This window comes from Pan troglodytes, chromosome 21 (genome assembly GCF_028858775.2).
Source record: "Pan troglodytes isolate AG18354 chromosome 21, NHGRI_mPanTro3-v2.0_pri, whole genome shotgun sequence".
Lineage (NCBI taxonomy): Eukaryota > Metazoa > Chordata > Mammalia > Primates > Hominidae > Pan > Pan troglodytes.
In genome coordinates this window covers 58163322-58176800 of record NC_072419.2, presented here as the reverse complement: position 1 = coordinate 58176800, position 13479 = coordinate 58163322, and positions in this window count along the sequence as shown.

Below are 13479 nucleotides of genomic sequence, written 5' to 3'. Positions count from 1 at the left end.
TGCACTTTGGGAGGCCAAGGCGGGCGGATCAGAAGGTCAGGAGATCAAGACCATCCTGGCCAACATGGTGAAATCCCATCTCTACTAAAAATACAAAAATTAGCCGAGCATGGTGGTGCACACCTGTGGTACCGGCTACTCAGGAGGCTGAGGCAGGAGAATTGCTTGAACCCGGGAGGCGGAGGTTGCAGTGAGCTGAGATCGCGCCACTGCACTGCAGCCTGGGCGACGGAGTGAGACTCCATCTCAAAAAAAAAAAGAAAGAAAAAAAGAAAAATGAATTGTACAGATTTATTCATCATTTGCTGTTTCGCAAGAGATAAAGATGATAATGGTATCCATGGATGTTTTTGTATGTTCAGCTCATCAAATAGGAATGGTGCAGTTTTAAAGACGATCAGTGGTGGCCAGAATAATGATACATTTATAAATTACCACTATTTTAAGCATGTCACACATTTTAAACTTGTTTAATCTTTCTATAGTTACACCTTTTTTTTTTTTCCGAAGACAGAGTCTTGCTCTGTCACCCAGGCTTGCGTACAGCAGTGCAATCTCAGCTCACTGCAACCTCTGCCTCCTAGGTTCAAGCAATTCTTCTGCCTCAGGCTCCCAAGTAGCTGGAATCACAGACATGCACCACCAGCCCGGCTAATTTTTGTATTTTTAGTAGAGATGGGGTTTCTCCATGTTGGCCATGCTAGTCTCAAACTCCTGGCCTCGTGTGATCCATCCATCTTGGCCTCTCAAAGTGCTGGAATTACAGGCATGAGCCACTGCACCCAGCCTGTAATTACTCTTAGCTATCCCATTTTAGAGATGCAGAAACTAAGGTATAGAGAATTTACATATCTTGTCCAAGGTACACAGCTAGTATGAACCGGAGCTCAATATTGAGCCCAGGCTCTGACTCCCGGGTCTGAGAACCTAAACACAGCACTACAGGGAGCCCAGGGTGCAGCTGGGCATCTGTCTTCTCATCTGACATCTCTATCTTAGTTTCTGACCCAAGGTAGACTCTCGGCCTCATCATTCTAAAATCACGTTATTTAATTAGTTGATTCCTAGAACCTTCTTCTGCTCAAAATTTCTGATGTCTTGGCCATATCTCTCTTAACTAGGCATTTACAGACAGCTTTACAAGTCGCAGTCAATCTCATTTACATCATCAAAAGGCAGCTTCACGTCAAATGACTTGGGGTACTGTTTTTGCAGTCATATGTTCCTAGGTTCATATCCCAGGTTTGCCACTTTCAGGCTGTGTGACCATGGGCAAGTCACTTAACCTCTCTGAGGCTCAAGAACCTCACCTGTGATGCTAATAACTGTTCACACTTTATAGGTTAGTCAAGTGACATAACACACATTCACAACACGTAGCTAAAAGTTTATACTTAATTAAATAACTGTCAATTATAATGAAAATAAATAGGCCAGGCATGGTGGCTCATGCCTGTAATCCCAGCACTTTGGGAGGCCGAGGTGGGCAAATCACAATGTCAGGAGTTCAAGACCAGCCTGGCCAACATGGTAAAACCCCGTCTCTACTAAAAATACAAAAATTAGCTAGGCGTGATGGCACATGCCTGTAATCCCAGGTACTCAGGAGGCTGAGGCTGGAGAATTGCTTGAACCTGGGAGGCGGGGGTTTCAGTAAACCGAGATCCGCCACTGCACTCTAGCCTGGGTGACAGAGCAAGAATTCGTCTCAGAAAAAAAAAAGAAGGGCCAGGCATGGTGGCTCACACCTGTAATCCCAGCACTTTGGGAGGCTGAGAAGGGTGGATTGCCTCAGCTCAGGAATTCCAGACCATCCTGGGCAACATGGTGAACCCTGTCTCTACTAAAATAGAAAAAAATTAGCCAGGTGTGGCGGTGTGCACCTGTAGTCCCAGCTACTCGGGAGGCTGAGGCAGGAGAATTGCTTGAACCCAGGAGGCGGAGGTTGCAGTGAACCGAGATCGCACCATTGCACTCCAGCCTGGGCGTCAGAGTGAGACTCCGTCTCAAAAAAAGGAAAAAGAAAATAAATACTAATTTAACAGTCCGGGCGGGATGGCTCATGCCTGTAATCCCAGCACTTTGGGAGGCCGAGGCGGGCGGATCACGAGGTCAGAAGTTCGAGACCAGCCTGACCAACATGGTGAAACCCTGAAACCCTGTCTCTGCTAAAAATACAAAAATTACCTGGGCGTGGTGGCATGCACCTATAATCCCAGCTACTCAAGGCAGGAGAATCGCTTGAACCCGGGAGGCGGAGATTGCAGTGAGGCAAGATTGCGCCACTGTACTCAAGCCTAGGTGACAGAGTGAGACTCTGTCTCAAATAATAATAATAATTATTATTATAATAATTTAACAATGCAGTGGCATATGTATTATCAGTTTCACTTTACTAATAAGGACATGTGGGGTCAGAAACAATGATTGATGGCCTCAAGATCACATTATTGCTAAGAACAGAACTTGAACCCTGACCCTCCAACACCAGGTTTTGTGGGTTTTTCCCCTACAATGCCTCCCCAGAGGACCTAGGAACCAAACATATACATTGCACATATAAATTATTTATTCGTTCAGAGGCTGGAAACAACATAAAATGTTGCATGATAAAATCTATAATTCCTACACTTTTTCAACTATGTCCACACAAGTGAAATATAAATATCTATTTTTCAAGTTAAATATAAATGATATTCAGTCAACAGGAACTATGAAAGCCAAATAGGGACTATGTGAAATGCTGATGTTAAAATTTAATAGCAATAGGCCGGGCGCAGTGGCTCACGCCTATAATCCCAGCACTTTGGGAGGCTGAAGCAGGCAGATCACAAGGTCAGGAGATCAAGACCATCCTGGCTAACAAGGTGAAACCCCGTCTCTACTAAAAATACCAAAATTAGCCGGGCGTGGTGGCGGGCACCTGTAGTCCCAACTACTCGGGAAGCTAAGGCAGGAGAATGGTGTGAACCAGGGAGGCGGAGCTTGCAGTGAGCCGAGATTGCGCCACTGCACTCCAGCCTGGGCAATAGAGAGAGACTGTCTCAAAAAAAAAAAAAATTAATAGCAATAAAGAAATAACCATCTAATAGTCAATTATAATATTTAATTGAATAAAGTCAGGAAGGGTCAATATATACCATGTCATGTGTACTTTTCTTAAAAAAATAAAAAATAAAAAAGAGATCCCCAAATAAGGATATAAAGTATAAAGGAAAGGGCCAGGCACCGTGGCTAATGTCTATAATCCCTGCACTTTGGGAGGCCAAGGTGAGTGGATCACTTCAGGTCAGGAGTTCGAGACCAGCCTGACCAGCATGGTGAAACCCCGTCTCTACTAAAAATACAAAATTAGCCGGGTGTGGTGATACATGCCTGTAATCCCAGCTACTGGGGAGGCTGAGGCAGGAGAATTGCTTGAACCTGGGAGGTGGAGGTCGCAGTGAGCTGAAATCGCACCATGGCACTCCAGCCTGGGCAACAAGAGCAAAACTCCATCTCAAACAAAAACAAACAAACAAAAAAGGATATAAAGGAAAGGATTAAATTATTTTCTTTATTCTTCAATTTATAGATTTCAAGATTAAACCTGAGATATTTGTCGCCATCACAAAGTCTGGTTTGTGGCGGTCGTTTTATTTTATTTGATTGAGAGGAACACTTATCATGAGATATACACTTTTAACAAATTTTGGTTTTTTTTTAAATGAAAAATAGAGGCAGGGTCTCACTATATTGCCGAGGCTGACCTCGAACTCCTGGGCTCAAGGAATCCTTCCGCCTTGGGCTCTTAAGGTGCTCGGATTACAGGTGTGACCCACCAAGGCTGGCCCTTCTTTTTTTTTTTTTGAGACGGAGTTTCGCTCTTGTTGCCCAGGCTGGAGTGTAGTGGCGCGATCTCGGCTCACTACAACCTCCACCTCCTGGGTTCAAGCGATTCTCCTGCCTCAGCCTCCCGAGTAGCTGGGATTACAGGCATGCGCCACCACGCCTGGCTAATTTTTTTGTATTTTTAGTAGAGACGGGGTTTCTCCATGTTGGTTAGGCTGGTCTCGAACTCCTGACCTCAGGTGATGCGCCCGCCTTGGCCTCCCAAAGTGCTGGGATTACAGCCATGAGCCACTGCTCCCAGCCATACAAGGCTGGCCCTCTTAACAAATTTTTCAGTGTATAATCCACTGTCGTTGACTCTAGGTTAAATGTCATACAGCAGATCTCTAGAACTTATTCCTGTTGCATAACTGAAACCTTATGCCCATTGATTATTGGCTGATTGGTAATTCCCTATTGCCCTCTCCCACAACCCCCTGGCAACCACCATTCCACACTTTGATTCTATGAATCTGGCTCTTTTAGATCCCTTATATAAGTGGCAGTATTTTTTTATCAATGAAGTAGTATATCATTCTGGGGCTTAGGACACCCTCAGTCTTAATTGAAGTCTATTTCAGAAAGGATATGAACTTATGAGTAAAACATCACAGTATCAAGAAACTCCTCTTCTTGCAGAGAAGCAAAAGTGGTTTTTGTTGTTGTTGTTGTTGTTATGTTATTGTTTTTCCCCAGAACCATAACTGTTAAATTCCTCACCAGTAAGGAGAGAAATGTGAACACTTTCTAGAGCCACACCTTCAGTCCAAACTCAACGGAAACTCTAACTAATTTCAGGCAGGCTGGCCAGAGTTTCTCAGAGGTGAACAGCTTGGCAAGAAGAATCCTGGGCTGAACTTTATTTAATAAGGTTGAATTCAGATTGTGGTCGAAGCAGCTTGGGCGTGTAAATTACAGGAAGTGCCTGAGAACTAAAGATGCTCCCTCTGAAGCGCTTGTGTCAGGAAGGGGTGGCATCAAGGATTATAAATTACCCTGTGGCTTTTCAGGGGTTTATGAGCTCCCAGGCCTCTCCACAATAGGATGCAGGATGACTCTTAACACCTCATTAAGGATGTTTTTTACCAAATGCTGATAATAAAAAACAGCCCTAAAAGCTGGGCTCATTTTTATTCAGAATCCTCTCCTGTGAAATATAAAAAGATGTCATAAAATGGAAATACAATGGAGAGTCCCCATCTCGGGTGGACTCATTACAACGTTCATGTGGACAGATCCTGGGGAAGTCAAGGCTGGGTCCCTGCCATGGAAACTGCCTTTTTCTCCTGGCAAAGGTGCCTTCAGTTTCTGGAGAAAGGAAACGCCTGTGAGATTCATAATCCTTGCCTTGTTTCATCACCAACTGAAATCTTTTTTTGAGCTTTTCATTTCTGATCACATTACAACTTTGTCACTGGGGCCTTTCATGGCTAACCCTGAAACCCTTTTATTTATAGAATAGTGTAAAACTCGTTTTTGTTTGTTTGTTTGTTTGAGACAGAGTCTCACTCTGTCGCCAGGCTGGAGTGCAGTGGCATGAGCTTAGCTCACTGCAGCCTCCGCCTCCCAGGTTCAAGCGATTCTCCTGCCTCAGCCTCTGAAGTAGCTGGACTACAGGCACCCGCCACCACGCCCAGCTAATTTTTGTATTTTTAGTAGAGATGGGGTTTCACCATGTTGGCCTGGATGGTCTCGGTCTCTTGACCTCATGATCCACCCTCCTCGGCCTCCCAAAGTGCTGGGATTACAGGTGTGAGCCACCACGCCCGGCCCATTTTATTTTTTTAGAAAGGGGCTGCCTGGGTGCAGTGGCTCATGCCTGTAATCTCAGCACTTTGTGAGGCTGAGGTGGCAGAGATAGCTTAAGCCCAGGAATTTGAACCCAGCCAGGGCAACATAGTGAGACCCTGTCTGTACAAAAAATTAAAAAATTAGCCGGGTGTGGTGTCACACATATATAGTCCCAGCTACTTGGGAGCCTGAGGCGGGAGGATCACTTGAACCCAGGAGGTTGAGCCATGATCGCACCACTGCACTCCAGCCTGAGTGACAAAGGGAGACCCTGCCTACAAAAGAAAAAAGGTAAGCGAGAGCAAGTGCTGAAAAAGGGGATATATTTATAAAACCTGGAACAGTGAAAAAAGTTACTACATGTGGGCCGGGCACGGTGGCTCATGCCTGTAATCCCAGCACTTTAGGAGGCCAAGGCGGGCAGATCATGAGGTCAGGAGACTGAGACCATCCTGGCTAACACGGTGAAACCCTGTCTCTACTAAAAAAATACAAAAAAATTAGCTGGACATGGTGGTGAGCACCTGTAGTCCCAGCTACTTGGGAGGCGGAGGTAGGAGAATGGCATGAACCTGGGAGGAAGAGGTTGCAGTGAGCTGAGATTGCACTCCAGCCTGGGAGACAGAGTGAGACTCTGTCTAAAAAAAAAAAAAAAAAAAAAAAAAAAGTTGCTACATGATGTAAGCCCTGGAAATTATTCTTGTTTCCAGAGATTCTGGTATGAGGCAATGTAATTGGAAGTTAAACTTGGACCACCCTGAATGGAAAACCTCAGTCACTGGCCAAGCTGTATGACTCTGGCATGAGACCTCTTCTCTCTGTCTCTTTTTTTTTTTTTTTTGAGACAGAGTCTCACTCTATCACCCAGACTGGAGTGCAGTGGCATGATCTCGGCTCACCGCAAGCTCCGCCTCCTGGGTTCACACCATTCTCCTGCCTCAGCCTCCGGAGTAGCTGGGACTACAGGTGCCCACCACCATGCCCAGCTAATTTTTTTGTATTTTTAGTAGAGAAGGGATTTCACCATGTTAACCAGGATGGTCTTGGTCTCCTGACCTCGTGATCCACCCGTCTTGGCCTCCCGAAGGGCTGGGATTACAGGCGTGAGCCACCGCGCCCGGCCCTCTCTGTCTCTTACTCTGTAAAATAAGACTGTGGGGAGTGGTACCTGCCTCTGGGGTCTACTCCAAGAATCAAATGAGATGATGCTGGCAATATACTTGGTGTGTTCATTGACAGAAAGCCCTCAATAAGTGGTATTAATACTTAGTATTCATTCATTCATTCAACAAATATTTACTGGGCACCTATTTGTGCCCAGCACTGTTCTAGCTTCACACAACAAGTTCATACCCTCTTGAACTGACCTTTCAGTAATCCTTCTCCAGTGCATAGGAAGGTAAAAGCAAGTGGGATCTAATCACTGCTCTACCCCTTGCTAGGCATGTGAGCCCCTCAAACTCTGGAGTGAAGGGTTCCCCAGGAGTTGCCACCCTTTTCTTGATTTAGACAAGAGTTTCTCAACCTCAGAGCTATCGGCATTTGGGGCCACGTAATTTTTTTTACTGGGGTAGAGGGAGGCCGTTCTGTGCAGTGTAGAATGTGGAGCAGCATCCCTGGCCTCTATTCACTAGATGCCAGCAGCAACCCCATCCCAGGTTGTGATGATCAAAAATGTATCCAGATAGTGGCAAATGTGCATGGAGGGCAAACCCTCCCCTGCTTGAGAACCACTGGTCTAGATCAATCTCGCCAGCTCTCCACACCTCAGTTTCCTCATCTCTGGGCTGGGATAATAATCTTATCTATTTCGCAGATAATTGGACATGAGAAGTGGATGAAAACAGGCATTGCCTGGCACATAGTAATCCCTCAATAAAAGTGATCTGTTAGCCAATACTGAGAATTAGGGCAAAACTTTCTTGTGTCTATCTAATGAGAACTTTCCTGAAGCCAGTGTTTGGGGTATTTCCCTTTGGGTGCAGGTACTCTGAGCTCTGATATGCCCTGAATTTGGTGGGGAAATCTCACCCCATCCTATGCCTGGTGCTCCCAGGTAGCCAGACCAGCAGTACTGGGTTTGCATATAGCCACGGCCAATGTAGGTCTGTGAGTGATTTATGGACTTTCCTTCCAACTCGGCATTTGCCAGTGAAAGAGTCCAGATAGTTTTAGAAAATTAGACTTGACTTTTTAACGTGCAAATAAAGTTCAGCTGCAAGTCATTCTCCTACCCCGTTGGTTAACAATATAAGTATCTCCAATGACTCTTTTTGTGGGAAGCTTCTGGAACCCCAGAAATCCAAGGCAGATTAAGAAAGATGAAGGCCAGGTGCAGTGGCTCACACTGTAATCCCAGCACTTTGGGAGGCCGAGGCGGGTGGATCGCTTGAGTTCAGGAGTTTGAGACCAGCCTGGGCAATATGGCGAAATTCCGTCTCTACTAAAAATACAGGCTGGGCACGGTAGCTCACGCCTGTAATCCCAGCACTTTGGGAGGCTGAGGCGGGCAGATCACTTGAGGTCAGGAGTTTGAGACCAGCCTGGCCAACATGGTGAAACCCTATCTCTACTAAAAATACAAAAATTAGCCGGGCGTGGTGGCGCGCGCCTGGTAAGCTCAGTTAGGAGGCTAAGGCAGGAGGATCGCTTGAACCCAGGAGATGGAGGTTGCCGTGAACCAAGATTGTGCCACTGTACTCCTGGCCAATAAAGTGAGACTCCAACTCAAAAAAAATTACAAATAAAAATCCAAAAATTAGCCGAATGTGGTGGTGCACACCTGTAATCCCAGCTACTCTGGAGGCTAAGGCACAAGAATCGCTTGCACCCCATAAGTGGAAGTTGCAGTGAGCCGAGATCGCACCACTGCCCTCCAGCCTGGGCAACAGAGCGAGACTCCATCTCAAAAAAAAAAAAAAAAAAGGAAAGATGAGGAAGAATTAGAGGAGCAGTTCAGAGCATGAGCTATGGAGACACAGACACCATTTAAGGTGTGACCTTGGACAAGTCACTTTAGCTTTCTGAGCCTCGGTTTCCTCACCTGTCAAATGGGGATAATAATAACACCAAGCTCATTTGGTTGTTAAGATGAAACGAGACATGTCAGGTAAAGCACTGACTTTGCCCAGCACCTGACACATTGCAGAGCCTCATAAATGGGAGCTAAATATGAACAAATGTTTTTGTCCTGTTGAGTCGCAGGCATTGCTTGCCCCCAAGGTACGGAGGAAATAGAGTGACCAGTTCATCCAGACTTGCTTGGGACTTTCCTGATCTCTTGTCCCAGGAAACCCTTTCATCTCACACAAACAGGGACAGTTGGCCACCTGAAAGGATGACTTTGAAAGTGATTTTCGGCTGGGCGCAGTGGCTCACGCCTGTAATCCCAGCACTTTGAGAGGCCAGTGCGGGCGGATCATGAGGTCAAGAGATTGAGACCATCCTGGCCAATATGGTGAAACCCCATCTCTACTAAAAATACAAAAAATTAGCTGGGCATGGTGGCGGGTGCCTGTAATCCCAGCTACTCGGGAGGCTGAGGCAGGAGAATCGCTTGAACCCGGGAGGTGGAGGTTGCAGTGAGCCGAGATCGCGCCACTGCACTCCAGCCTGGGTGACGGAGTGAGACTCTGTCTCAAAAAAAAAAAAAGAAAGTGATTTTCTGCTTCAGTGTCCTGGGCAGAGATGGCAGCAGGGTTAATCTGTGACTGGCTGGTGGTTTGGAAAAAGAGGCGAGTCCCTCTCCACATAGGCTGCTCCAAGAGAGAAGATGCTTTGTGAGTTTCCAGTGGAGGTTTACGAGCACTCTTCTTGAAGGTTTAATGGTCCTGGGTGATTTATCCTATCTGGAGAGTCATTGCTATAAGGAGAAACCTGCTCCCCAAGCTTCTGCTTTCCTTTACCACCAAACCTTTCATCTTCCCGGAGAATCAAGAGAATCGGCTCCAGCCCTCATAAATAACCTTATTACGGCCACACAAAGGCAGGGTCCCATCGGCCTGCAAGACTGGACTTCTCAAATAGTAGTTTCATAAACCAGTTTGACCAGAATGGGAGAATACTTAATAGGATCCACAGGGGGTGATTTAAATGGAGGAAAGACACAGCTGGAATTGGGTGCTGGGTCCCTGGAGTGATGAGCTTAGAATCACACACTAGGCACTCTCCGAAGTGCTGGAGTTACCCACTCGGTTACCTTTCCTGGATGTCTCTGAGTACTTAAAATACAAGAATGGCCCAAGGAATGATGGCTCACACCTGTAATCCCAGCACTTTGGGACGCTGAGGCAGGAGGATCACTTGAGCCCAGGAGTTCCATACCAGCCTGGGCAACATAGTAAGATCCCATTTCTACAAAAAATAAAAAAAATTAGCTGAGTGTAGTGGCAGGTACCTGTAGTTCCAGCTACTTGGGAGACTGAGGTGGGAGGATCACTTGAGACCTGGAGGTCGAGGCTGAAGTGAGCTGTGATTGTGCCACTGTACTCCAACCTGGGCAACAGAGCAAGACCCTACCTCAATTTAAAAAACAAAAAAACAAAAAAACAAACAAACAAGAATTCCTTCCCGTGGTAAAAACCTTCTCACATGGTGGTAAACAAGAATAGTATCTGTATAAGGTTTTAATCCAGTACTGTCCATCAGAACTTTCCACATTGGTATAAATATTTTTAATCTGCATTATATAATACAATAGCAACTAGCCCAAAGTAACTGTTGGACCCTTGAAATAGTGGGCCCATGTGACTAAGGAACTGAATTTTTAATGTTATTTAATTTCAGTCAATTTAAATTTAAATAGCCACATATGGCTAGTGGCTACATATTGGACAGCATAGTTTTAAACTCATAAACAGATTTATAATAAAAGGTATTGTAAAGACTGAACATATAATTTCCTTTTCAGATCTCAAGAACATAAAGGAACCTTTATTTTTAATTTTTCTGCTTAGCTTTACCTTTAAAAATGTTTTTATTTCTAATTATTATGGATATGTAATCATTGTACATGTTTATGATAAAGGGAATTTTGCCACCTATATCTCAGTGGTGGCCCTATGTTCTGATGTGTGCTGTTCACATCAGAGTTACCAACTGAGGCGGAGTTAGGTATAGTCCAGGTCACTGGAAACTTGTTTACTCTTTTCTTTTTTTTTTTGGACATGGTGGGTGTGGGGATGGGGCACTTTACTTTATACCTGTGATAGTCCACAGAAAATTTGGATATTTAGGCTGGGCGCAGTGGCTCATGCCTGTAATCCCAGCACTTTGGGAGGCCGAGGCAGGTGGATCACGAGGTCAGGAGATCGAGACCATCCTGGCTAACACAGGGAAACCCCGTCTCTACTAAAAATACAAAAAAAATTAGCCAGGTGTGGTGGCGGGCGCCTGTAGTCCCAGCTACTCAGGAGGCTGAGGCAGGAGAAAGGCATGAATCCGGGACGCACAGCTTGCAGTGAGTCGAGATCGTGCCACTGCAGTCCAGCCTGGGCAACAGAGCAAGATTCTGTCTCAAGAAAAAAAAAGAAAATTTGGATATTGAGAATGAAGGAAATATCAGAAAGATTTTTGTAAAATAACATAAAAATGTTAAATCGCAGAACTAGTGAATTTTGTTTTAAAGACTGAAGAAAATATCCAATTTAAAAGGTGCATAAAATTAAAAAGGAACAATTATATACCGCCCCCTACTACCCCTACCCTCCTTAACTCCACCACTGCACAGTTGCATCCCCACCTCCACACAGAAAACCACCCTTAAAAACTCTGAGAAAATTAGTTCAGGCCTTCTTCTATACACACACATACACACACACATATAAAGCAATGCATGTATGTGTGTGTTTACATATAATTTTTTTAATAAAAAATTAATGATGCGTACTGATCTATATCTTGCTTAATTTTTATATCAATTTTTTCTTTTTTTTTGCGGGGGGGATGGAGTCTCGCTCCGTCTCCCAGGCTGGAGTGCAGTAGCATGATCTCAGCTCACTGCAAATTCCGCCTCCCAGGTTCAGGTGATTCTCCTGCTTCAGCCTCCCAAGTAGCTGGGATTACAGGCGCCCACCACGCCTGGCTAATTTTTTGTATTTTTAGTAGAGATGGGGTTTCACCGTGTTCACCAGGATGGTCTCGATCTCCTGACCTTGTGATCTGCCCACCTCAGCCTCCCAAAGTGCTGGGATTGCAGGCATGAGCCACCGCGCCCAGCCAGTTTTTTCTGTATTTTGAGACAGAGTCTCATTCTGTCATCCAAGCTGGAGTGCAGTGGCATGATCTTGCCTCACTGCAACCTTGACTTCCTGGGTTCCAGCAATTCTCCTGCCTCAGCCTCCCAAGTAGCCGGGACTGCAGGTGTGCACCACCACCCCCGGCTGATTTTTTTGTGTGCGTGTTTTTAGTAGAGATGGGGTTTTGCCATGTTGGCCAGGCTGGTCTCGAACTCCTGGCCTCAAGTGATTTCGCCCACCCAGGGCCTCCTAAAGTTCTGAGACTACAGGCATTAGCCACCATGCCTGGCCATTTTTATATTAATTTTATAAGCATATTAAATAATTTTTGTTGTAAAAATGTGAAGATCACACAGAACAAAGTGTTCACATCCCACCCCTCCTTTTCCACTCCCCTTCTTAGAATCACGGTTTTAGATCTTTTTCTGTGCATTCGTTCCCATCTAAAAATACACAGCTTTATTTTTTGATAAATGCCCAATATATAAAGTGATGATTAACCTTATTAATGATTGAGACAATGCAAATTAAAACCGCAAGATTGGCAAAAATTAATAAATTTAAGGGCACCCAGTACTGATAAGGATATAGGACAAAAAGGAAAGTCTTTTACACAGTTGGTGAAAAGTGTAGTTGGTACAACCACCTTAAAAAATAGCTTTGAAATATCAGATACAGCTGAAAACGCACATACCCTCTGACCAAGCAATTTCATTCATAGATAAATATCCTAAACATTTCTGGCATACTTGTCCCAGGAGCCATGTACAACAATGCTCTTGGCAGCATTGTGAGTAACAGCAAAAATCTGGATACAACCTAAATGCCCCTTCCCAAGAAAATGGGTGACTAAATTACGTGATCATCATAGATTAGAACACAACTATGAAAATTAATAGTGGTCCTGGATGAATCTCAGGAACATAATATTAAAGCAAAGCCCCTAAGTACAAAAGAATGCATGGTGTTTCCAAAAAGTGTGTGAGAACTAAAAGAATGATTGCTTAGTGATGTATACACCGGCAGGCATTCTATAAAGAAAAGTCAGCCGGGCACGGTGGCTCACGCCTGTAATCCCAGCACTTTGGGAGGCTGAGGCAGGCAGATCATTTGAAGTCAGGAGCTCAAGGCCAGCATAACCAACATGGTGAAACCCCGTCTCTACTAAAAATACAAAAAATTAGCCGGGAGCGATGGTACATGCCTGTAATCCCAGCTACATGGAGGCTAAGGCAGGAGAATCGCTTGAACCTGGGAGGCAGAGGTTGTAGTGAGCTGAGATGGCACCACTGCACTCCAGCCTGGGTGTTAGAGTGAGACTCTGTCTAAAAAAAAAGAGCAAAGGGAAGGGTGGTTGTAGACACTGCCAAGGAGGGAAAAAAGGGCAGTTCATGCAGGGCTCTGAAGACCAGAGTGGGTGCTCCAGATTTTGTCCTAAAGGTTGGGGGTGAGGGTAGGGGGAGTTTGAGCAGAGGTTTGTGGGACTCTGAGTTTTTTTTTCTTTTTTTTTTTTTGAGACAAGGTCTTGTTTTGTCATCCAGGCTGGAGTGCAGTGGTGCACTCATGGCTCACTGTAGCCTCA